This window comes from Gadus morhua, chromosome 17, assembly GCF_902167405.1.
Source record: "Gadus morhua chromosome 17, gadMor3.0, whole genome shotgun sequence".
Taxonomy (NCBI): Eukaryota; Metazoa; Chordata; class Actinopteri; order Gadiformes; family Gadidae; genus Gadus; species Gadus morhua.
The window spans coordinates 2,986,854-3,014,549 of NC_044064.1; positions in this window are offsets into that span (position 1 = coordinate 2,986,854).

Here is a 27,696-nt window from a genome sequence, read left to right on the forward strand (position 1 = left end):
CTCAGCCGAGCTGGCCCACGATCAGCTATGGGGGGAGGGGGGTCTCTGTTGGTGCTTGGGATTTGACAAACTAGTGAGTTATGAACATCGAGCTAATTCCTGCAGAGTTGACGGACGTGTACACAAGGAAAGTCTCGATTTAGATGTTAAAGCTGCGTGAGTTTGTCTACGACGGGTTAGAACCCGATCCTTGTGCTTTAAGTTTTTACTTAGTTTGGGTTAGTTGGGTGCGCTGCACTCACAGAAGTCCTGTGCTCCGATAAGTGCAGTAACCATTTAGCCTGTGTCCATCAGCTTGAACTAAGCTGGTGAAAACCCCACCATGCACTACCACAGCTGAAAAAAAACCAAGAAACTTGGTTGAGCTTTGCGATTGAGCAACGCCTCATAGTAGATATTGACATTCACAACAGACATTTCACATGAGGCTTTTGGTTATTTGTCATGAGGACAATATGGTTGGTCCAGTTAAAAAAATATTTTGTTCCTTCTTTATGGAATTCTACATTTATACCTAACCAATTATCTAAATTGTTGACAAAATTGCTAGTTGAGTCTATTTATTTCATCAAGTGAGGGGTGAAAAATGTGACCTAAACACTGTTGGTCCTCTATTATTTACACACTATTGTATCAATGTATTGCATCGCTATGCCATACATTAATTCCGAAGCAATGAGTGCAATTGTAACCTGAAACTGCTTATAATTAATCGCCACTACCAAATGCCATCATGTTACACAGAGAGACAGACCAGTTTGTAGTTTTCTACAAAAACTACAAACTGCAAAACTCTTAAATCCCCTTCTGCTGTTAAAACTTCAGATAAATAACGCACAAATAACACAATATTATCTCAGTTACAGTATGGATAGTGTAGTACTAGCACGGAAAACATGGAACTTGATAAAACAAAACAACCCTACATTTGCGAGAACTTCCAAAAACAAAACAATCCTAATTCCTCGCATATTAGTCGCATGCCTCCAAATATCTCAGCCTTCACCTGTGGGACGGACAGTGTGTCTGTGAAATGACAACAGAGAAAGGATGGGCGTGAGCATCGGGAACCCGAGTAAGCGATGAGAACCCCTTTCTCCCGCCAAGTGCTGCGCCAGCAGGACTCCGCCTCCTCCCCTCGTTGACCGCACCCCACCCCCGCCCTCCAGCGCAGCGGAAAGGGCAGGGGCGCAGTTTTCCGGTCAGGCATGGCTGGCCGCGGTCGCCCGCTCAGCTTGGCCCTCGACTCCCATCAAACCGTGCGGCGTGTTGGCGTTCCAAGAGCCCCTCGGAAGGGGCCAATGGCCCGACGTAATGGATGGATGGACACCCCCCCCCCACCCCTCCACCCGTCCGCCCTGCTTAATTTCCCTCGCCCGCCCGTCTCCCCTTTCCCTCCCAGGGAGGGTTTGACCCCTCTTAGGTTCGCTAATGGTCTCGGTGAATCCATGCAGATGGGCTGAGGAGGGAGTGGTAGGGGCGGGGGGGGGAGAGAGAAGGAGATTAATTCCCGGTGACATCCGGTTCATTGCGGCGTTCCCCCCCCGGCGTGTGATTTGGGAGCAGTATATTAAGCCGGTGCTTTCCTTAAACGTGTGGAGTTATTGGTTAGGGCAGCGACGAAGCAGGGCGCAGTGCCGGACGCCGCCTGAGGAGGAACAGGGGTGCGAGCATGGTTCAACTGTGATTATTGATCGAAATAACACAGCAAATTAATCGGAGCAGCCCTCAAAGGTTCAGGGGGACTAATGAAGGAATGATTTACACATTGAAGAGACCATTTAGGAAACACCAAACATGTTTCCATATACTCTACATATTCAACTTGATATTGAATTTGATTGAAACAGTCGCTCTGTAAATGAACTGCCACCGGGTTGTTTAGGCAATACGTTACTTAAGTCTGATTTATTTTGACGGCTGGGCAGAGATTGGCAGCAATACAGTGGTTGATCAATTGAAGCACTTATGATGTCGGTTTTGATTTGATTTTATCAAAGAAAGAAATGCTTAATCATTTCAGCTGTGCAATGACTCTTTAAGCACCGCTAAAATTAATTGTATTGAAACGTCTGTATAGAGGGATGATCTTGAGTGCTAAAATAAATGTCCTTCCATGTGGTATTCATATCTCAACAATAATATTGCACCAGCTTATTATTCGGATACACTGACACCATCACCATTTTCTTTCTTTTTATTTAATTATCTGCTTAAGGAGGACTCTCCCAATCATGGAAAATAATAATCAATTCATAATATCAATAATAATCTTTCATACGGCGTTAACAATTGAGAAGTTTTCCCCATTGGCGTTTTAGTACAGGCCTCGTTCCTCATACGGGGAAAGACAAGAGCTTGAACTTGAATTCAATAACTGGATTCAAATGCCCCTTGAGCCTAAATCTCAATGAGAACTTTACCGTCTGAACTGAGTCACTAGCAACGTCCATGCATTATTAAGAGCTGCAGAGAGCCACATGCCGCCATTACCATAGCAAATAAACCGGATTTTGCATGGCCTCTCGCTCCATTCACACCAATCGGAATACCAACAAAGACATCTACGATTCTCAATTACCTCTGGAGAATAGTGAATAGTTTGGATTCTCTCATGGAGGAATACAGGGCAAAGAAAAAACACTTCTTTTGAAACACTTGTATAGTCCAGCATAATAAAAAATACCTTGTTAGCTTTGCTTTACCGCTGAAGCTTTTGCAGTGCAAAGTGTTACTAGGGGTGTTCAAATCATCTCTGGCAGAAATGTGAAATAGTGAAAGCACCATTATATCCGTAGTGATCCATCTCCATCGAAATCAATACTTTGGACTGAAGCGATCGCTGAAGCATAGCTTGGCCAGAGTGAATGATGGAATAACTCTTCCGCACACAGTATCATGACACACTTGGCTTCAAGGGCACATCCAGGAGTATAAATGGTGATTGGTGATTGGACAGGATCATCCGTCAGTCACTTAACTGAAAGAACCAACATCTTTTGTAGTCATCAGAAAGAAAAGAGAAAAACGACATACAAGACGAGATAGATATCACATACATTGTATTCAGCCTAAGAGCTTATACGTTGTTTTTATTTTGGAGTGAATAGCATTCGTACTCAAACTCAGCTTAATTTGATAAATTCTACTTGAATATCTTTAATATTAACAATGGTCAAAATGTTGTTATTTAAGGATCCACCAAATGGAATGGTGGATTTCTATTGTAAGTTGCAGATAGGGCTGTAAAATTTCATTTGATATCTGAATATCCTTCTAATACCGAGCAATTCACCCCATATTATGTAGCGCAACACAAACAAGACCTAGGAACATGTTTAAAAAGGAATAAACGTCACTGAGCGTGGAACACATCATTTTGGTACTTTTATTCTTATTCAGATCTGTTTTTTTCTTTCAATAAATCAGCAAGGACTAGTATGTCTTTTTGGTGTGAATTTTGATATCAGGTTACGCAAAACATTCAGTCAAATGTTACCAAAGTAACTTCCCGTTACCTTAATTTGCCCTAGGCACAGGCCTTCTTGCTCACCCCTTCGGACATGGCGTCTACAATGCACACCAACAAAGCATTTTATGCAATATTTCTATGTTATGATCCGAACTTGAATATTTCATATCAATATATTATCGGAATATATTCAAATTTCTGTTATTTCTATTATATAGGAAGGTCAATGTGATCCAAAAGCTGTAGGAGAAGGATCATGAAGACGGGGTTGAAGGGTCAAGTGAACTCCTAACCTGCTGTCTCTCCCGATCGCTCTCGACGGATATTGTAACATCCGCCCCTGTCTGTAGATTCTCAAAGTGACAAAATTACTTAGCAGAGCAATATATCAAAGCTTGGCTGGCCAATTTACATTTCCTAATGTAATTAATAGGCGCTAAAAGCGTTTAACCGCTCATAATTGTGGGTGCCATTTTGAAAGGGGCTTATTGAAGAGAACTGTGTCCATGACAGGAAAACATTTAGGCTGAACACTTTCTCCGAAGATGTCAATATTAAAAGGGGGCACGTTCAAAAACAGTGTCGTTAATAATATAGGCCTAACGACCCCTAGTTATCGTACAGTATTTCACCAAACCTGGGAAAAATAATGTATAATTCAGGATTCAGAATGAATGCAATGTAAAAAATATATATCAATAGTGTTGAGCAGATGTATGTGATGTTTGGAATAGTTGAAGGATTCTGGAGAGATTAAAGATGAATAATATTGTTCAGTAAGTAATTTATGTACCATATTGATCACGCAAACAAAGAAACGACAAAGAAAACACCACATATAAGACATTGCCAGTCATGTTATGAAAATGCTTTTTGCTATGATAGATACATTTTGCAACTATTGCCTTCCTACCGGTCCCTAGAAGGAGTGATCCCTCTTCTGCGTCCCTCCTTAGGATTTCTTACCGTTGGGTTTAGGGGAGTTTCTCCTTGCCCTTTAAAGGGCTGAGGGTTAGTGGGGATGTATTATAACGTGGAAGCCATAGAGATTGTTACTGTGATTAAAGGGCTATAGCAAATGAAATTGACATTGAATCCGCTTCACTTGTTTGTATCTCACTGAACACAACTATTAGCACATCAGCACATCCTCAAATCCCGAAGGACACTTCAGGCGTTCAGAAAGATTGACTACTCCGGGGGTGGATCTATCAATTAAATCTCTATTACTCCGGATCTAGTCGACTTCCTAGACTTGCTTAATCCACTCCCACCCCCCTCAACATCAGCCCTCATCACAAAGCAAGGATACAGAGCATACATAAGAACAAGTTGGGGGGGGGGAGAAAAGGAGAGAGAGAGAGAGAGAGAGAGAGAGAGAGAGAGAGAGAGAGAGAGAGAGAGAGAGAGAGAGAGAGAGAGAGAGAGAGAGAGAGATTTCCATACAGCACTGGTTGTCACAAGTGGATTTATGGGCCTTGGAAGACAGCGGTGGGAGGGGGGGGGGGGAGGAGTGGGTGCGAACTGATGGGTGACACATAATCAGGCCCCCTTATCGCACTGGCGCAAAACTGGCTCGCATCCACAGGGCTTGTGATCTGTCCACTCCCCCTCCGCCTCCTCCCCCCCCCCCCATACCCCTCTCTTCTCCTGGGCCACGACAGCTCGCCGTTATCGGGGTTTGGCCTGGCCTTCCTCTGCTACGTCCCTTCTGCCAATACCTGGAGCCCTTTCCACCTCCCGCCTCCCTCCCTCGCCTCCACACACACACAAACACGCACCGACGCACACCCTCCACCGCTTGTATCTCGCCGACCTTCGGTGTCAGCTGGAGAGGAGGGAGAGAGCGCGAAGGAGAAGGAGAGAGAGAGCGCGAGAGAGAAAAGGAATGGAGGCAGCTTGTGAAAGCTTGTTGACCAGGTGCATTGCCTCACCTCTCACAGCCCTTTTCCACTCGCCTCTTGGCTCACATTTGGCACCTGCCTCGCCTCCCCGCCTTCTCTGAGCAACCTGCATACCGGTAGGTTCGCCGTTTCCATTTTGATTTGCGAGCACAGTCCGAGGTCGATTCTCCTCAAGGCCAGGAGAGAAAGAGAGAGAGTATTCTTTACCCGATTTCCTATTGCGTGCTCGGCTAAACGGGAACAGATGATGATGCGTCGGGTGCTAACAACAATCTGATCTTCTGAACACCACCAAAGTAATGCCCCTCAAAGAAGGGCTGAATCCAGACGGTTTCTCCGAATGTTTCGATCACATCCGAACCACATGTTTACAGCTGTGCAGACATAAAGGAAAACAAACGCTGGGATGTGTGACTACCGCCGAGAACGACCAAATGGGTCTCGGTAAACACAGCTCTATTCTGTGAACACTGTTTTTTGTGTGTTTGTTTTGGAGGGGAAAGAGGCAGAGGAGGAGGAGGAGGGGTGTGTTTGGGTCAGGGTAGTTTATTTTGTCATGACTGGAGTTACAATAAGAAACTTCTAAAGGGGAAGGAGTGAATCACAGCTTCTGCAGCGCTGGGGTTCGGCGGCTTTTACAGTGTGGTTTCACAAGGGGGAAAAAAGAATGATTTAGACACACACCATATCGATGGATCCCTCACACGCCATCTTCATCGCACTCTACGGAGGTTCCCATGGGATAGATTAGGTTGAAATGCTTTGAAATGTGCCAGCAGAATCACCAGTTGGGGACCAGAGGGCGTGAAGATCTATGAAAGTCTTATTCAGCCCGCTCTCACATTAACCGGCGGTTAAAAAGGTGCCGGCCACAGGCCATGAGGGGATTTGAAGGATAAAGAGCGACTGTCACCGTGCGCGGCCGTGTTCCCGTGATCTAAAAACCGTCCAATACAAAAATTAAGTAAAATGTAATATACCACAGAGTACTTTCCTCTCTGCATTTATTGCTAATGATGTAACTCTATTATGAAGGGTTTGGGTTGACTCCCATGTAAAAAGGGACAGGATTTTCCATTCTTTCCCTATTTCCCGATGTATACGGTCTCCCTGCAAGATGGCGTAGCCCTGCTCTTTAATGATTGTTGCCTTATTGCTACTGATGAAGGCATCTGCTCAAATAACTAAAGAGCAACCGATAGCAAATCCAAACTGAGATATAGCCTTGTACTTAACCATGACGCAATATTATAAAGACAAAGTCCGGAACTATTGAGGATGGCACCTAGCATATCGTGTATTTTCTTAATTTACTGTGATAAACGATTGATAAAATAGCATACAACACAATTACTGACATTGCTTCCTAATGAGTAGGACATTAGCGTGTCAGCATGTTATGGGTCCAGTAATGAGTCTCATGCAGCATTACATGCACACTGGCACAACACACGGCAAAGTGCTGAGTAAAGAACTTAGAAAGCAAGTCATGGACCATTAGCTTAGTGTACAATCTCGAAACAGACATATATTGGAAGTCGGAAAGGCCTTAATTATAACCCAAACCTGCAGACACATTCAAAATGGCTTCCTCCTCAACTCAAGCGGTCATATAGATGAGCAAATAAAAGGCATGATTTGCACAATGAATCATTTAGAAAAGGGCCTTCAAAGAAGACATGAAGCCACATCAAAGTCCACCACCAGACCTACACCATCCACCAAAACCTAGAATTATGAAACATTGAGACGGGGACGTTTACGGCTCTCCATCTTGGCTGACGCCCACTGGGGAAATATGTAACGCTATTGTGCACAGACAGTGTTTTGGTCAGTCGTAAGGGGCTAATAACAAGGCTGAGAACCGTCCCCGTAGGTTGTCTAAGGACTAATAAAACAGGCCATGCCATTGCGTTTGCCACGTGAACTGGGGGGGGAACAGAACGCAGGACCATGTGAAGCAGGCCTGACCCCTTAACGTCATTGTGTACAGTAAATATAAAATTAACATATAAATTGAGTTAACTCGCCGGCACGGTGCAGTGGCATTTCTTCCTTCTTATCCTTTAAGAGGTTGTTCGTTTCGTACAACAAAAGCCACCTTGTTGACAGCGATGAGCTACACGTGGAAAAAAAAGTAGCACCTCTTTTGTGTTCTTGCAATAACAGTGCTTGACAAGGTCAGCTTTCTTGCATGCGTGCGACTGAACGCGGGTGAAGCTACATAAGGTTGAGTGCATTCTAATGAATTCACATAAAGGACACAATGATTTGTTCCCGATTATTTACACACCGCCTTTTGCATGCAAGGGACGGATGACATTAGCAGGGAACAAGTGTGAAACTCGTTCCTGTAACATGTTATCCTTAAAATGCAGAAAGCAATCGCTCAACTTCAGCTCAGATGGACGGATATGTATCATTTGTTTATCACACTAGTCCTATTCCATACCATGCTGTCCCATTATATACATTAATACAATTGTTTATTACACAAGTCTTATTAAATGCCATACTGTCCCATTATATATAATACACTATTAGTCCTATCACACACCATGCTGTGCCATAGCATTAGCTTGTTTATTACACTAGACCTATTATATGCCATACTGTCCCATTGTATATAGCATTACACTTGTTTATTACACACCATGCTGTGCCATTATATATTATTGAGCCACTGGTCGTGCTTCCTTCTCCCTCGTGCCTCCTAACAGAATCGAAAACCCTTTAATGTCTGAAAGAAAGCATCCATAAAAAAAAGAAAGTGCAAATGAGCAGTTGACCATCTCTGGGTTTTTCCATTTCAAATCACTCCTCGCGGGCAACACAATTTTCCCCGGGACCACAAATGAAAGAGCCGGGTGACAAATGGCTGCTCTAAGGGCGGTTAAAGAGGATTACAGCATGTCTGGTGGAGAGTGTAGTTGCGTTAGTGGCTAAATGGACTTGGTTAAATGAAAGCACCGGGCCACATCAACACGCCATGTTGATGTATTGTTTGTTGAGCGGCGAGAAAAAATATTTACCCCGGTTATAGCTCGCTGGCACACCAGAGATTTATTAAAACTATTCCTTGAAACGAACACGGTGCGCTCTGTTCAACTCAGTCAGTCAGTTTAAGCCCTACCCTGTTGGTGTGAACATTATTCCTATTAGTTTTAATATTACTCATTGGTGAGCCTTGGCACATGAGGTTGATAAATATTTGGACGCCATTGTTTCCCACAGTACTGGGAATGTATAAACATTTCTGTTGTTGAATGAATGCCCAGCAACCGTCATTTGTTATTAGACAGCAGCTATTGATCAGCCTGTAAAGCCAGGCGATCATTTAATAACACCTTCACAATCATTTAATGACACATACAAACCAGCCAAGGAAGGGCTCCCGGGATTAGCCCAACAAAGAGCTGTTCTTACTTAGTAAGCATTCGAAACCTGCGCGAAACAAAACGCTAACAAACATGTTTTTTTTCCCACGACTCACGTTACAGACGTCGCACGACGCCAACGCACCTCCCCAATCTTGTTTTTCTCGGGGAATAAGCTCCCAGTGTGCGGGGGAACAATAACAGCATTACGTGTAACCGAATGCATTTCCTCATGGGCAGACACCGTACACATTCCTCAGAGTTCATCTCATACCGGAGAACATGTTCCCTGATTGTGGGAACTTATTATTACACATAATAAGTCTCCCTGCATCCGTAGAGAGCCGTCTACTTTTTTCTACGTTTTTATTGTGTTTATCCTGGCCGCAGCCGCCGCCGCGGCCGACCGTCGTGAGGTTCGACCGTAGCCAAGCGCTACACTGCTCCACAGGTCAGACATTTCACAGAGCTCCTACCAGAACATTCCTCAGGCACCCGCAGACTGGCAGAACGAGCGCCCTCAAAGCAGAACACGACGAACATACGAACAGGCCTGGAAAAATAAAGAGAGCGCCCTGAAGCCGTGCTGTCATCTGTTCTGATCAACCGACTTTGGGCCTGTTTTTTTTAGCCTTAGAACAACGAATGAATCGTCGGTGAAACGATCGTGAGGAAATGGTTTTGGGGAAATTAGCTAAAACAGAGCACAACTATAAATGAAGATCATTTAGTTTAGTCCATTTTGTTGTTTTTGTGCTAGTTCGTAATACAGCTTCGGAAAACGCATCAAAATATGCTAACCCCCAAAAAATAAAGATTTTAAGTTGCAGACAACTTCTGTCCAGTTATTTTGATTGTGGTTGAGAGAAACAATCCTATTGGTTAGAATTCGAAACCTCCATAATGATAAAGCTGGTCAAGCTGAACTTCATGTCATCTTTAAACATACTATTTGCTCACCCATGAAAATTGTTGCATAATAAGCTATCAGCACATTTTAAAGATTAAAAATCCTTGAAATGTTACTTTCATTTGTTGTGGGAAATAGTTAAGCATTTATTTTACACAACCTTATTAATTACTAAGTTTGCCCTTGTATGTATGCAGTTGTTCAGTAAACAAAACCAACCCACGCACGGATACAGAGGATACTATATAATTACTAAAGAAGCAAAAAGGTTACCAAAACAAGCAAAGCTTGTTTTGGTAACGGTTGACAGTGTTGTACTACAACACCGTCACCCCAACAGTTTTTCTATGCATTTCTCCATATGGCTATGTTAATATAGAAGAATATAAGAATTTAAGAATATACCTAACCTGCACCTAACGGATATCATGGAGGGACATAAAATAGGACAGCTGCTAGGAGGTGTAGGGGGGGAGGGGGGCGGGTACATTTCAGGACACCTGCTGATAGAAGCCCCCACCACCCTCTCTGCAATAATAAATGGATGTGGTGAGTGGAAGGAGCACGGAAAATGTCCTTCATGACACCTTCACTCACTCCGCTGAACACGCATTGAAACCCCTGCGTCCCCCGTCCCTCACCCTCTCACCCTCTCCACCCTCCCTCCCTGATCTATCGACTGTCAGGACGGGTATCTGCAGAAATGCTTTATCCCTCTTCCTGCGCCACGCAAATATTAACCTCCTCTGACAGTAGCTAGAGGGAAAAGGAGGGTTTTGGAGTAAACACACAGAATGTGTTCTTTCCTTTCCTTTATTTTCTTTATTTTCTTAACAGTGTGCAGATGAGCCGCGGGAGGCGATGTCTCTTAAAAGGAGCGAGGGCGTTCAAGACGGATATTGGGTTAGATGTCAATCGGAAAAAAAATGAAATAAGACGGACTGAGAAAGAGTGGGGTTTGGAATGCGTGGTTTCATATGTTTCCACGATTGTGTACTTAGTAGGGGGAGATGATTCACACACTGTCGATTCATTCGTCGGAGTTGTTGCGAAGAGCCTTGACATGTTGACTTCCATTCAGCCTTGGAATATTGTATGGGCAGGTCTGCCCGGCAGAGATTGTAAACAGATAATGAAGTTAATTTGACTGTACACCGCGTGGGACTCACACGCAGCACCATGTTTGTATTCGTTCGCCCCCACCCCCGATTAAGAACTTCTGCTTGCATTTTGTACATTTTGAATATGAACCTGGTGCAAATCATTAGCAGTCCATATAGCACTCCATTTTGTAAGTTGTCTATAAACCTAAACAGAATATATAGAAAGAGCTAAACAAATTTTGAATTCCTCGCAGTAATGTTATTTTATTTAATCAGGCGAAATCCATGACTTGTGCATGAGAGACTTAGCAAGTCTCAACACCACTTTGATCCGTGGTAACCATCTCCCAGGGGACACTTTGAACAATCTTAAAATGGAAGCAGTTGTATTAAGATTCCATGCGTCTCTGAACCCATCTCGATGCTTTGTAGCGCCCCTTTAAGGTTATTTCTGTAGCTGCGTGCTAAATCGTGTCATTATCAAGTCCCTATGATCTGAAAACTTAAAGCCGCCTAAATGTCTGAGGCCACTTCCATCTTTGATTTACTTTAAATCCCTCTGTTCTTCCAGTAATCCAACACAGTTGGCTTCTATTTGGGACAAGGCCTTGGAGCAGTACAGATATCCATCACACAACCACGTCCAACAGTTCTCTCCTTATGGCCTTCCCTAACCTAGCCATCATTATTTCCCCGAATCAATGTGCAATCACACCCTCTGCAAAGAACGGAATCCGTCTACTCTTCAAACATCCTTTGGCTACCATGGCCACCGTATCAGCAATTACCACCCACGAAGCGTGCAACCTACGCCAATGGAAAAAATTAAGTTGATGATTTACGTTAAAAGTGCCAAATAAAACATAGGTAAGGACTTGGAAACCAAAAAACATGGCAATAGCTTGCAAACGACCCTCTGACCGCTGTTCTCTCTTGCTCTCTCTCCGAGTATACCACCTTTGTTTCAGTGCAGCGCTACGGTTTTGTTTTAAATATTAAGGATCGACTCTGTGGGAGGAAGGGTGGGTAAACTGAAGAGGTCTTGGACAACGTACAAACATTAACGTTTTCTAACTTTCTCCCCGCACTGCCAACAGCCCCGGGGAGGCCCAGCCATGCGTATTCTATTAACGGGACGCCGCGCACGCTGCTCCCTCCGCCAGTGCCGCGCTCGACGCGCACACATCCACAAATCTCCTGGCGCAGGCTGTTTGTGCTCGCTGGAGCCTGCGAGAAGGACAACAGCGGGAAGAGGAAAAAAAACAACAAGACAAAAACGATGATGCACAGAAGAGGGAGGAGAAGAAGAGGGATAGAGTCCCTGGGAAAAGGAGCTCAAGAGACGGACAGGGAGGCAGGCGGCAGAGAGGGGGTCTGGAGGTAGAATATGGCGGCGTAGCAGCGTTTGAGCACGTTCATCGATGGGGGAGAGAGAGGGAGAGAGAGAGAGAGAGAGAGAGAGAGAGAGAGAGAGAGAGAGAGAGAGAGAGAGAGAGAGAGAGAGAGAGAGAGAGAGAGAGAGAGAGAGAGAGAGAGACTGTTGGCATCCGAGGCAGTGCATGAGCGATCCTGCGGGGGCGCTGTTCATTAACTGGTTGAAGGTCATGCAGAAGGCATTGAAGAGAATGAGATCAGCGATTACCCTCCCGACACACAAACAGCCTAATGAAACACGGGGGGGAAAAGAGAGTAGAGGCTGGCTGGTCATCGTGAGCTTACAATAACAGTAGCTGCTCACATGTACAAACTACATGGACCTGAAGTCGTTCCAGGAAGAACTACCTGTGGTGTTCACAAAAGACCCACAAGAGAGGTCTGAGGGAGCGAGAGCCAACACGGGTTGTTCATCTCAAAGCTGACAAAGCAATAACAATTTCAGACATAAAGAGAACATAACCGATGGTAGCGGTGGAAGCAGAATGTTTTATCCGTTTGTCTGTGTAACCTATGATGAACCAACGGGTGAGCATTTTGTCCCAAGGCTTTATCCGCCCTCACCTTTCTACTTTAGCAAAAATAAATGCAAACGATTTGATCGAGACAGATTATAAGAGCGACCTTTAAACGTAGCGGAAAAAATAATAATCACCGCCACCGAATGTGTGCCGCTGCTTCACTTCAAATGCATTCCTCTGTTCCAACACATGATAACAACACATAGTAAACAACACACACACACAAACACACACACGCACACAGACAGACACGCACGGACAACTCCCACACCGTAATCAGATGGCCCTGAGTGACATTTAAATCTCAGAGCAGGGGAATCAAACAGCAGCCCCAGCCACAGTATCAGATGATATTAGCCTGACTGATGAAGCACAGAGCACTAACTGATTGTCAACATTATGGCTGATTTGCATGCTCCCATGTCCCCCAGACACCATTTCATGCCATTATGGAATGCTAAATGTAAAAAAGGAAGCACGACAACACTCACAGCAGCCAACGTGCAGCCTCACCCTCTGGCGGCCATCACGTAGGCGGCCATGTTGTGATGTGATCATGTGACACCGGGGTCGTTTTCACACCGGGGGGAAATGGCAGAACCATTTAGTCGGGCTTTTGGCTCGCAGGGCCCCTTCACGACGTTTCAGCGTTCTCCATTCGCCATGCTCATTCTTAGAAATACCAGCGAGATGCGATCGCTTAGATTCACCCTTGTTCTTCTGTTGATTGCCTTTTAATGTTTTTACATGCGATTTCTTTCCTTTGTAAAGCACTATAAATTGCCGTTAGGTTTAAAGGCTGCAGTATGAATATTAACATTCCCTTCGCTTCCAACAACTGTGTTTGAAACATCAATGAGACAGCAACACAGAATCGTGATTATGGTGTTCGATCGCCAACGTCCGCCGCCAGATGCACATGCCCCCTACCTGCCCCTCGTTGACCTCTATCTGAATTAACACTAAGTCACTGGCTAAAAGCACCTGCTAAGTGCCTATCAATAGCAGTCTGACGGAACGGCAGCTACACTATCTGACAACAGGGGACGGAATGAGCTTAAGAACAATGTTGACAAAGTATGCAAATGCAACCTTTTCATTGAGTATAAACTGTGAATACAACCCTTTTGAGAGAGAGAGCTCCGGGAGAGGGCTGCAACCTTGCAACTGTGTGGACTTTGCAGGGTTAAGGTCAAGGATGTGCCGGCTCTACGGAGCTTCAACCAGATCTCCCAGAGGAACTCACCAATAAAAAGGGTTGCCTTGATGCGGAACCAACACCGCACTACTAATACCTAACCTTTGGCCGAGTCCCGGCTCCGTGGACGGCAGACGTTCTGGAAAACACACTTGCTTTGATTTGTGACCACCACGCAGGAGGCTGCCCTCCAGCCCACGACTGCACTGTAGTCCAGGTGATGTATGGGTTTCACAACATGAGTGCATGTCTGAGTAGCTCTGCTCACACACACACACACACACACACACACACACACACACACACACACACACACACACACACACACACACACACACACACACACACACACACACACACACACACACACACGTGAGTGCGCGCATACACACACAGACATGCACGCACACACACACACACACACAATCATGCGCGAACACACACCCACATGCAGAAGCAAACACACACGCGTGCACGCACACATGCGCGAACACACACATATTCGCCCACACACACACACACACACACACACACACACACACACACACACACACAGAGGAGTTGCGGTTCTCCAACTGCAGAGGTGTGGCATCATCGCGAGACTCAGAGGCGGAGAGAGGCGGAGTTCACGTCACCATCGGCAACCCGAGCTGGGATTAGAAAAAAAAATTAAACTCAATACTCCCCCAAGTCCAGGAGGGAGGAAGGAAGGAAGGGCGGGAGGGAGTTATTGTGTCCCAAATTAGCATACTTGGGGTTGATAAGAGAATCAAGGGGGTAAACTTAGCGCGATGGCGAGATGCCCAATAGTGGGCTCTGGTGTGTTTTTGGGGCGCATCAACCAGAGGGTGGAGATAATATTCCGGGGGCAAACCAATATTCCTTCAATTTAATACTTTGCTTCCGTGCACACCTCTCCTCTCCTTTTTTTTTTCTTTGCTCCCTGCCCTCAAAACTTTCGGGGGGAGTGCGAAATGATTCTCCTCGCTGATAGAAATTGAATGCATAGTTAATTTCACACCGGGTGTATATCGGAGAGGGGCGGCCGCAGCTCTGCTGACGACAGTGGGGTTATTTTATATTTTTTGAGCCGGGGTGACGTCAGCATCGTATCGGCGACATTCGGCTTCGTCCCTCGGAGAAACTGATTATTAATTGAGTCGAGAGCACTGCGAGAGTCCCAACATGTCAGAATAAGTGAAATGGCCAAAAAGAATAGCGATTTTATTCGAGAAAGGAGGCAGAGACATGTGCGGTAAATGCATCCCTAATTATAGTCTACATACATAAAGCCTCTAATGATGGGAAGCAAGTGAATTTCAATATGGTTAATATGTCCAAACACAAAGTGTGACATCTTCTTCGTGCACAGGATGAGTTTGGACCCATTTTGATGAGATCAACTTGATCAAAACTCAGAAGGCAATAAAAAATTAAAATTCTCTAACTTGGGTAGTGTTTACCGAATGATTTTGTGCGGTGTGCAAGCCAAGGAGAAAACACCGTACTCCCAGATGCAATTGAATAACAGAAATGTTTTACTTTTTACGATTTACCAATTAACGATAACACCTCCTAAAAAAAATATAAATTATAATTTTGGCTTCAAGTTGAAACTAAGGTGGGCCTGTGCCGACACAACCTCACCGGCAAAACAGTCTTGCGTTTCCTCCATCAACCGTTTCCCAGCACTTGAATTAGTTCAGAGAACACAGGAACCAAGTCCCACCAAGTTCACCGTGCGGCTGCCATTCCAACTTTCTTGGATTGGGGAGCCGCCTGCTCGGAGGACTGCAGTGCAGGGCGGCTCTGATAGTGAAAGGTGTTTATCATGTAATGGTATCCTCAGAGGACCCGCTGCAGGGCACAGATAGCAAGCTGCTGTTCTCAGGTCAGCTCGGTTCCAGCTCTCATAATGGCGGTGGCGGCGACGATGACTTCGGTGGCGGTGGATGGCAGAGTGGAGAGTCCCACAGTCACCAGCCCGCCCGCCTACTCTTTGGTTAGAGAGCTACTGGGAGCGGATGTGGTGGTGTGTTGCTTTTAATCGTAAATCTTGCCAAAAACATATAAATAAATGATGGATAAAAATACACTTGCATTAGGGCTGTTCCATACAAGGCCATAGGGAATTAATAACCAACTCTATACGCTAGACACACACGATAGCACATCACTTTCAGTGGTATTCATTAAATTAAATAAACATATTTGATCCTGCTGTTGTCAGAGTTGCAGCGAATTATCAGTACTTATTAGTTTTTGTATTCTAACCTTCCTCCAATATAATTCTTTGCACTTTTGTTAATTTCTGTATGTTTTAACTATCTCTTAGGTTAAATCCACCCCAGGTTTGATCTATAACCTTGTGATGGTGGTGGTTGTTGAAAGACTCCCTTTACATTAAGAACAGGACACTGGGAAGAGGGGAAGAGGGGAGATAAGGGAAAACACAATCAGGCCGAGGAAGTTGTTTTAGACGGAAGAAATGAAGGACAACACTGCCCCCTAGCTGTTGAAAAAGTAACCGCTGACGAGAAAAACACATGGAGGAAGGCGGGTGCCATCTTAGCAGTGTGCGTTCAGTGTGGTACACCTTCTGTGTGGAAGCCTATGATAACAATCGACTCTGGCTCACTGGGCTTTGTAATCAAAATCACGTTCATTTAGGAATCGCGGCGTATTCCCTTTGATCAAACGTTTCGAGCGAGGGCCAAACCTTTTCTGTGTCTGTAGCGTAACGACGCGGATAAACAAAGCACTCCTTGTGACCACAGGCAGCCACTTTTATTTTCCATAACAGCTACAGAGGGTGAGAAGGTTCTGGGAGCTTGTCGATGAAGAGAGAGAGAGGGGGGGGGGGGGGAGAGAGGGGGAGAGAAGACCAAAGGAAGAGCGAGGGACAGACAGAAACAACAGGAAAGGTAGTGTCTTGAAGTACTATCACTCACTAAGTTTAAAAAAAGATTATATTTTAAAGTGCAAAACCTCTGCATACCTGACGGTCAAAACGAAACACCAAGGACGAATCAGCCAATGAAGCCAAATGCCATCTCATCAACAGCTCTTGAGTTCTCTCACTCTCCCTCCCTCCCTCCCTCCCTCCCTCCCTCCATCCTCCCCCTCTCCTACTCTTTATCGTTGTTTGCGTCGACAGTGCTGCAGTGTTCGCACCATGGAGCCTGGCTGTACCTGGCAGCGTGCGGCGTAGGCGACAGTGGGCAAGGGCACAAGGGCTGGATAGAGAGAGAGAGAGAGAGAAAACAAAAAGGAAATAGAAAAGCGTGGGGTGGTGGAGGGGGGGGGTCTGATTGACAGGTATAATTAGCCGAGGAGCGGAGGAGTGGCGGCGACGGAACGAGGTGGAGGAGGGGGGGGGGGGGTTGGGGGGGGGGCGGGCGCGAGCGACTGGGACGCATCAAACAGGGCTCTTGCACAAACAGGAAGTTACGCACACACACACAGTGGCACGCACACACTGGCTCCGTGGACCGTGGAAATGTGGAAAGAGTGATGGCAGCAGAGGCCGCAGACCATTGTAGAAGAAACTAAACAAACTCGAGAGTTTGGCCCAAAGACCCCCCACCCTACCCCCGCCACAACATGTCATCTTTACACGCACAAACAACTCCAGTGTTTACATTCTGAGGCTCCGTCTTACACGGCTACGCCTGCTGCCGCAGTCGAGAGACTAGAATGTGTGTGTGTGTGTGTGTGTGTGTGTGTGTGTGTGTGTGTGTGTGTGTGTGTGTGTGTGTGTGTGTGTGTGTGTGTGCGCGCGCATGCGTGCGTGCGCCTGTGTGTGAGAGAGATGGTATCCTGATGACAACCACCAGAACCATTGCGTCCCTGGCATCTGATCTTTCAGCTCATTGGCTTACTGGCATGAACCCAGCACAACACAGCAACACAAAGAACGGCAGGATATTGAGGGTAAAAGATACACAACGCGCAACACAAGCACACTACCAAATGAATAGCTGCATCGATAATATAGAGAGCCATAGATGGGGGGACATAATAAGAAGCAATTTTAGTTAGGCATTGGAAGAACACACACACAAACACACACACACACACACACACACACACACACACACACACACACACACACACACACACACACACACACACACAAACACAGGTTTGGTTCTTCACGTCAGTGTCGGGTTTCGCGCTTGGCTCGGCTGCGGTATGGGGAAGTGGGTGATATTACTGTCGGGGGGGCGGCTATGAAGGCAGAACGAGGTGAGGGGGACGCACAATGCCAAATGATCCGATAAAATTAAGATTTCATCAGGCTGACAGACCCCATGCTGAGCTCCTGAAAAGGTGTCAGTGCCTTCAATATGATTTTGTCTTCTCTCTCTCTCTCTCTCTCTCTCTCTGTCCCTCTCTTTTTTTTCGTTACCCATTATTACGGATTTCATTCACTTCAATTGTGGAAATCCATCAGTGTGCCCTTTAGCAAATATGCCAAGACATTCACAGGTCACCGGTCTTGTGGGTGTCCATTATGGTGTGCACAAGATTGAACCTTAGCCAATTCCGAGTAAGCCTTTGAGCGCTGCGGTGACAACGGGCTACGACGTTAGGGCCGTGGTGTTTTTTTTCTTATTTAGATGCTACTTCGCAGAGGACGACTTAATTATCGTATCTCTGCGTGTACCCGTCAAGAGGTTCCCCATCGCTGCTCAACGCCCGAAGCAATTTTAAACACGTTCTGTCCACCTGAGTGATGACAGTATATATATATATATATATATATATATATATATATATATATATATATATATATATATATATATATATATATATGTGTATTTATACAACGGGGGACCTAAATCCAGCGATCTGATTGGTTCCCAACTGTTGTATAATGAGCGTATACATAACTGTTATGACGCCCGATCATTTTGGGAAAGTTTGCATATCACTCCGCGCCTGGAAGTAGAAACAGTTACAAAGTAAAACATATTGTAGCGTCACAGGGTTTTGGAGGAAGGGGCGGGCCTTCTGAGAGGGGTGTCATGGGGGTTTCCTTCCGGGTGGGTGTGTCCGGTTGTTGAGTGTTCCGGTTGAGCTGCGCCTGTCTGTCCGATTGTGGAATCTAATAAAGCGGCTATCAACTTACTTCGCTCACTACCTCGCCTGTGGTCATTACATTGGTGTCAGAAGTGAACAAACGACGGGAGTGGGTGGAGAGTTGTGCGTCCAAGCGGAGGGCTACCTTGGATTTACGTCGCGGTCGGGCTACAGCGTTAGTTTCAGTGTGTCGGTTAGTTCGCGTCAGTCATGTCTTTTCCGAAAGTGAAAGAGGAGGAGGTGGAGCAGGAGACTGGTGCGTTCGGATGGACAGAGGACGCGTATGAGGAGTTTCGCAGAGCTTCCCAAGAGGCCAGAGAAGGGTTGAGAGAAGCTGCAAGGAAGCTGGCGGCCGACGCAGGGCTGTCTTCTTTTCCCGCGCGCCCGGAGCGGGAGCCCGCGGCTCGGGAGGTAAACAGACATGGCGGCGCCAATGTTCCAGTTGCCGCCCCCCATGTCCCAGTTGCCGCCGTTTCGGTTAAGACGCCTAAGTACTCCGGTAGGTCTGACTGGGAGGCGTTTCATACTCAATTTGAACTGCTGGCTGACGCTGGGGGATGGACAGTAGAGGCTAAAGCATTGCAGCTGGCTTTGTGCCTCACAGACGACGAGTTGTCGTGCCTGCTGCTGCTTTCACCGGAGGAGAGACGGGATTACGGAGCTTTAGTGGGGGCCTTGCAGAGGCGGTTTGGACAATGTGTGAAGCCGGAGCTCCTTCGTAATGAGCTTGGTAACCGCTGCAGGAAGCCGGGGGAGTCGCTGAGGGTGTTGGCTAATGACATTGAGAGCCTGACACGTAGGGCATATGCACACATGCCCCCCAGCGTGCAGAGCGAGTTGGCACGGGACCAGTTCATCAGAGCCCTCCTTCCTCTGGAGCTGCGGGTTCAAGTGCAATTACAGCACCCAATTTCTCTTCAGTCGGCTTTGGAGATGGCCGTGGAGAGGGAAATCGTGTGGGGCGCGGTCACTGAGGGGGGCCCAAGAGGGAGTTATCCGGCAGGGGGAGCAGCCCGGGGCCCGGTGGCTGAGGAAAAGCCGGCGTGGGCGACAGAAATTACGGAACTGATAAGGGCCGTATCACTGCAGCCGTCACGCATTCGACAGCGTCCCGACGAAAGAGCCTGTTGGGGGTGTGGCCAACCTGGACATTTGGTCAGAGATTGCCCCACTTCACGCGCGGGTCCGGGAAACGCCACAGGGCCCGCACAGGGGGGGATGTGCGGACCTTAAACAGATCTTCCCCCGCTCCCCCCGCCCCAGCTGTTCCAGAAACGGAGGGGCCACGTCAGCACAGGCGGGGGAGCCAAGACCCACTTCCCCCTAGAAGCAGACGTCATCGAAGCTTCAAGGACGGCGGTGGTGGTGGGTCGACTCGGTGACGGGGATTCGTGCTATGTTCCTGTGGCCGTGGAGGGGGTGCCGTGTTCGGCCCTGGTGGATACCGGTTCATCAGTGACGGTGCTCAGACCAGACGTGTGCCCGGAGTGGATTCGGTTGGAGCCCACTGACGTGCAGCTGCGCACGGCCACAGGGGGGCTGGCCCCGATGAAAGGTACGGGGCTACTTACATCGACTTTGGGGGGAAAGGACGTACGTCTCCCAGTTTGGGTAGCAGCGGTGCAGGACCCATGTATTCTGGGCTGTGACTTTTTGAAGGCCACAGGTTGCCGACTCGATCTGGACGGGGGCACGGTGAGCTTCCGAGGGGGGCCTGTGATCGCTTTGTTGCCCACTGGCTCAGGTTCGGGGCCGCCCGTGGGGCCCATCTCGCCGGCAGTGTGTGCAGTAGAGCCCGAAGTCAGCGATACCCTGCCCGTGACGTCCGTAACCTTTCCCAGGACTTATGTGCCCCAAGCAGCCCAGGCCCAGTCACGACGACTGGAGGGGGGGGCGTCGCCGCCGACCGTGAGGGAGATATGGCTAAAGAACCGGGAGGGGCTGGACGACCAGCAGCAGGAGCGGTTGTGGCAGTTGCTGCTGGAGTTCCAGGACAGTTTTGCTATGGGGGAGGATGACGTGGGCCGGACTCCCTTGGTGCTACACGAGATCGACACTGGGGAGGCCAGGCCTATCAAGTGTCGGCCGCGTCGTCTCCCTTTGGCACGTCAGGAGGCGTGTGACCAAGCGGTGGAGGACATGCTGCAGGCAGGCGTAATTGAGCCTTGTGACAGTCCTTGGGCGTCCGCTGTCGTCATGGTCCCCAAAAAGAACGGCACCTGGCGGCTCTGCCCGGACTACAGGCCGGTGAACGGGGTGACCAAAAAAGATTCGTACCCACTGCCGCGCATCGACGAGTCCCTGGACTTAGTCTCGGGATCTTCCTGGTTCTCTGCCTTGGACCTCCGCAGTGGGTACTACCAGGTGCCCCTCTCCCCAGAAGCAAGACCCAAGACAGCGTTCTGCACGGGCCGGGGTTTGTGGCAGTTCCAAGTCCTTAGTTGGACTGTGTAACGCTCCAGCCACCTTCGCCCACCTGATGGACCGGGTTTTGTCAGGCCTCCCCCGCCAACAGTGCCTGGTATACCTGGACGATATCTTGGCGCATGGCAGCTCCTTTGACTCCGCCCTCGAGTCCTGTGCTGGAACGGATCCGTGCAGCGGGCCTGAAGCTGCATCCAGATAAGTGTCACTTCATGCTGAAGTGACACTTATCTATTAGACTGAGCAGTGCCAGGGGGCGTTCACCAGCCTTCAGCGTGCCCTGAGCGAGTCCCCCGTGCTAGCCCCAGCTGACCCCTCGCTGCCGTTCATGCTGGACACCGATGCTAGTGGCGTCGGGGTGGGAGGGGTGCTCTCCCAAGTGGGGCCTGATGGAGAGAGAGTGGTGGCGTACTTTAGCCGGGCCTTTACCAAGGCGGAGCGGCGTTACTGCGTTACCCGCAGAGAGCTCTTGGCCGTAGTGCTCTCCATCCGTCACTTCAGGTACTACCTCTGCGGCCTGCCTTTTACAGTGAGGACCGACCACTCTGCTCTCCAGTGGCTCATGACCTTCAAAGAGCCGGAAGGGCAGGTGGCCAGGTGGTTGGAGGAACTCCAGGCCTACGTCTTCCGAGTGGAACACCGGGCTGGAGCCCGACATACCAACGCCGACGCACTCTCTGGGCGGCCCTGCGCTGCCGAGGGGTGTCGCTGCTGCGAGAGGAAGGAGGCCCGCGAGAGAGAGCTGCGGGCAGAGGAGGAGGGATGCGCCGCGGTGCAGCAGTTGGAGGTCATCTGCCGAGGGTTGGAGACCATAGATGGAGGCGATTGGAGAAAGCAGCAGGAGCAGGATACCGACCTTCAGCCGGTGTTGCAGTGGGTGAAGGCGCAGCGAAAACCACTGTGAGAGGAGGTGGCCGCCCTCTCCAGAGATGTCAAGGGACTGTGGACCAAGTTCGGGACTCTGCACCTCTGCCGGGGCGTGCTGCAGCAGGCCTGGAAGGAGCCGACCACGGCGAAGAGAGGTGGGAGGTTGTGGTTCCCAAGGGCCTACAGGGGGCAGTGCTCGAGGCCATGCATGGAGCCGCAGGGTCGGGGCATTTTGGGGATGCTAAGACACTCCGACGCCTACGCCAGGGTTTTTACTGGGGCCGGTCCCGGAGGGATGTCGAGGACTTTTGCCGTCGGTGTGACCCCTGCACCGCACGGAAGGGCCCCACCGGGCGCTCACATGCTCCCCTTCAGCAGTTTCTGGTGGGCGCGCCTATGGAGAGGGTGGCGGTGGATGTGGTGGGGCCGCTGCCCCGCTCGGACCGTGGCAACCGCTTCGTTCCCACTGCCATCGACTACTTCTCCAAGTGGCCCGAAGCCTATGCCATCCCCGATTAGGAAGCTGAGACCGTGGCCGACGCCCTGTTGGAGGGCATGTTCAGCCGTTTTGGGGTGCCAGAGACATTGCATAGCGACCAGGGGAGAGATTTTGAGTCCCGTGTGTTCTCCGCTATGTGTGAGCGCCTGGGCATCCATAAGACCAGCACCACTCCCCAGAGGCCGCAGATTGATGGACTGGTGGAGCGCTTCCACCGCACCATGGGCCAACAGCTGGCCATCCTCACCTCCCAGCACCAGAGAGACTGGGATAGCCACCTTCCCCTGGTTCTCATGGCTTGCCGCACCGCCGTGCAGGAGTCTACGTCATGCACGCCATCCCTTCTCATGCTGGGAAGGGAGCTTCGTACCCCGGCGGAGTTAGCGTTCGGTCGTCCACCGGATGCCCCAGACTGTTCCCCTGCCCCTGAGTATGCCAGGAGACTCCAAGATCGCCTGGAGTCGGCCCCCCGGGGCGGGCCTCTGAGAGGGGTGTCACGGGGGTTTCCTTCCGGGTGGGTGGGTCCGGTTGTTGAGTGTTCCGGTTGAGCTGCGCCTGTCTGTCCGATTGTGGAATCTAATAAAGCGGCTATCAACTTACTTCGCTCACTACCTCTCCTGTGGCCATTACAATATGTTGGATGATGGAGAGCGTGTAAATGTTGTTACTCCGGGAGTGAGCAAGGCGATGGAGAGACTAACGAAAGCTTAGGCACACGGCGAGTGAACTGCGACCATAGGATAAATTGCCGGCGAACCGCTCTATTGGAGCTTTCTCTCGGAGGGACGCTAAAGTGTGTTGCATAGCGACCGTCGATGCATAGCGGCAGACAGGAGGGACTACTTTTTGGTAGTCTTTAATAAAACGGCTACTTTGACTTTCTTGGTTTCTTTTTAAATGTAGTGTGTCAATGACTTTCGTTTCGCCATAACAGTAACCGTTGTATAAAAGCAATAGATCACTTCAGTCAGTGGCATGTGCTCATTATACCACTGTGAAGGGGGTCGCCGGCCCTCCGCTGCGCGTCGGGGCCGGACAACGCCCCTTAACAGTGGTATAATGAGCACATACCACAGCCTGGCGTGATCTATTGCTTAAATATATATATATATATATATATACACATATATACATACACATACATACATACTTACATACATATATTTATATATATATATATATATAGATACATATATAGAGAGAGCGAGAGCGAGAGAAAATGAGTAGGGTGGAGAGTGAGGGATAGAGAGACAGACAGAGGGAGAGCGACATAGAGAAAGAGAGGTAGATAATCATTGCCTCCCAATACCCTGACTGTAAGTGTACAACATGATGAGAGGAACTTCACAAGACATGCCAACATTTCTTACTAAAAGCCAGATGCGGATGAAATCTGTAAATCTTTCGGCAATAAATGTCAGCTTATGTTATGCATCACACACAAATCACAATGTAGTGACATTTGTGCTAGATGATTTACTTGCCAAATCTAAAAAAGAGGTCTGTGTCTTAAGTAAGCAACTTGGTACAGCGTCTCATCTGACCTCATCATAAGCCTCCTCAAGAGGCCTTACGAACCTCAAAAAGTTTCGGACACAACTGCTCCTTCTGATTTCAAACAAGCTGGTTTTAAACGATGTCTCATAATGATGTTTGACTGATTGTAGTCAGGCATTAGGGTCCTACAGGGAGTGCTGTCATACTTTGGTTCTGCATGGTAAACACTTTCTGCCATGGAAATTGGAGACTGAGCACAGTGTCTAGTGATGCTTTTCCATACGCGCTTGCTTGGCTTGATTCGTTTTGAAGTATTGTGTATCGCGTATTGAGTATCGCCTGGGATTTGCATTGACGGTACACGCCCAGAGGCATGTCTTTAACTGATGACGTGCTTGTCTTGAGTCGATGACACCACACACATTGTTATATTTCGCTTTATATTACAACCGTTGTTAAATGTGCTGATTCTTTTCAGAGACATTAAATATTTTTGGCTGGTTTCAGACAGACGGAACAATTAAATACACTGGTTAATCCAGATTGACATTCAGTATTTCCCCTTTATTTCAGGTATACTTGTTGAAAGACACGATTTCCTTGATATAGGAATATCAATATTAACGATATAATAGTGTGAAATATTTCCAGTCCCTTAGAAAAACTTGTCCTGATTCAACAAGCCATTAAGTTTTGCAAGCGAACATCGTCAAACTAAAACCACAGCTAATTCTACATAAACCTTCATTACCCTTTTTATCTAGGCCTTTATATTAAAGCAACGAACATAGAGTTACCAAGCAAGCTGTTGAGAACTCAAGCCATACTCTGCATGTAAGGTCTCAAACATGTGAACACGTCTCCACAATATAACAACACGTAGCAAAACACTTTGTATGGACGTCTCTAAGAGAAGCAAGTTGATTTCCATGTGAGTGAGTAGAGAGCTTTCCACCATCCTGGTCAGTCAGTGATTTGACCTAAAGACCATTAGTACAATATTTTCCCTGTTGAAATCCATACATCGCATGACGGGGATATAACAGCGAAGAAATATAGATGTGTTACTCTACAGCGGTTGCTGGTTGAACTTAGCGCAAGATAAACGGTGCAAGGGGTCGGGTTTATTTATTTATTTATTTCCTTGTACGCGCTTCAATGAGCAAATAGCATCCACAATTGATCGAGCCTTTAGGAGACACATCCCAGCCATTGTACACTGCATTCCACAGCCTGGCTGCCCTACACACAAACACACACACACACATTCGAAAAACATACCCATACACTGCTCTGACTGACAAGCCACCCTCTCCTCAAACCCGGTTTTGGTTGGAGTCAGAAAATTAGAAAGTCAAAACATGATTTACAGATTAGAAGAAGAAAGAAGGGGGGGAACGCCACAGGACAGAGCAGTTTTTAATCCAGGGCAGATAATGTGTCTGGAAGAGCAGCACTTCTCCAGCACGGCGCTCGAGACAGACAGCGGCGACAATCTCGCCTCCGCTCACCAAAATATGATAATTGTATTTTTCTTCTCGATTCATCGGTTTTCTTGCCTCAAGCCTTTACTCTTGTGTTTTAATCTTTTTCCTTTTAAGACGATGTACATACAAAGCCGTCAGTCTGTGATTGTCATTAAGGAGATTATAAAGGACGGTTGAAGGTGTGCCACAGCATCGACTCTGATTAAAAAAAGGTGTCGAAGGTTCATAAGTCATCTCTGTTTACTAAAATGCATTGTTAAAACGAATCGTATCGTTCAAGCTAGAACGATAAATGTATACATTAAGAAAGAAAGCAGTGGTGGATGTTCCCTATGGCACGGCTTATCTCCACACTGGCCACCTGAACTCCATTAAAAGTCAGAAAGAAAAACTTCCGAAAGTCAGCAGACTGTTAGTTTTCCTTCCTGGGTGATAGTAACCCAGCTATCAGGTCAGCTCGTGGGAGCAGATTCCGTGCGCTCTTCTGTCAAAATGTCTCCCCCCTTGGTGAAAACACTATCTATTCTAGAGGCTGGGGTGTTTTCCGCTCACATTAAAAATGCACCATGAGGCTGATATTGTGTGGCGCTAAGCCCTCTGTTTACCGCCAGTGTTAATGCAGCGAGTCCTTAATTGCATTCATTATCTGAGGCTCCAGTTCTGTCGGGAGCCCAGGTTTGCGGGAACGAGATGGGGGGGGATTTCACTTATCTTTGGTTTCACCTATCCTTTGGCATATATATATATACATATACACACACACACACACACACACACACACACACACACACACACACACACACACACACACACACACACACACACACACACACACACACACACACACACACACACACACACACACACACACACAATTATCAATGCCAGACTACAATAAGTAATGAGGACGTATTGTCGAAAGATAAATAATTGGGGGGGGTGGGGAGGATTTCCTCTGCTGTTTTATCAACTGTTTTCCATAGAGAGTGGGAAACCAGTGTGAGTGGGCCATAGCTTAAGTATTTCAGAGTCCTGAGGAAAATGGTAGGTTGTGTGTGGACAAGTGTCTGCTGGGGTAAAAATATTGAGGGTTGAGGGGGTGTGGGGTTGAGAGAGGGTGGGGGGGGGGGGGTGTACCAGTATGTATAAAAGGTTCAATGTTCATTTCACACCTAACATTAAGATTTGGCTATCACTATTTCACGGACTAATTAGCAGTTGTCTAGTCCTTGCAAACAAGGACTAGACAACTGCTGAAAGATTGGGAAGTTAAAGTTCCACTTGAAACATATTCATGCTCAATAATGTGTCATCAGTTATTATAATTTTGTATTATTATTAATATTTTAGCAATATAAGTAAAAAAAAATAAAGTAATTATTATAATCCATAATACATATTTCTCCAATTCCAACCCACTTGACTACCCAACAGACACTCATCACCTTGACAACAAGGGAGTATGTGCATCCCATTCCCGGGCAGACCCCAGCCAGCCCCCCCCTGATTGGGCGCGGTGTTTCGTGTGCCCACCGCCCCCACCCAATCCCGTGTTCGCGGTCCCCTACATCAGATGACATATGTGGTGGCAGATGGGATGGATGCTCCCATCCAGGGTTTATTTATCAGGGAATGTCGGCGGCATGTCGCACCAAATGGTGGAGAAGCCAGGTGCCAAGTCTGGGAGGGAACCAGATTGATGCAAGCTGCTGTCTGCGCTACGAATGATTTTTTTTAAATAAGTAAAGGTTGTCTGTATAACCTGAACACCTGAACACGACGAACGGGAATGGACAGCAACCAAGCAGCTGAAATCCAATTTCTCAGTTCGATGTTATTACAAAGTGTGGACTCGCAGCGCACAGGGAATAGGAAGTTGACAAAACGCTAAAAGGTGAAGGCGCCATCTTTGTTGGTG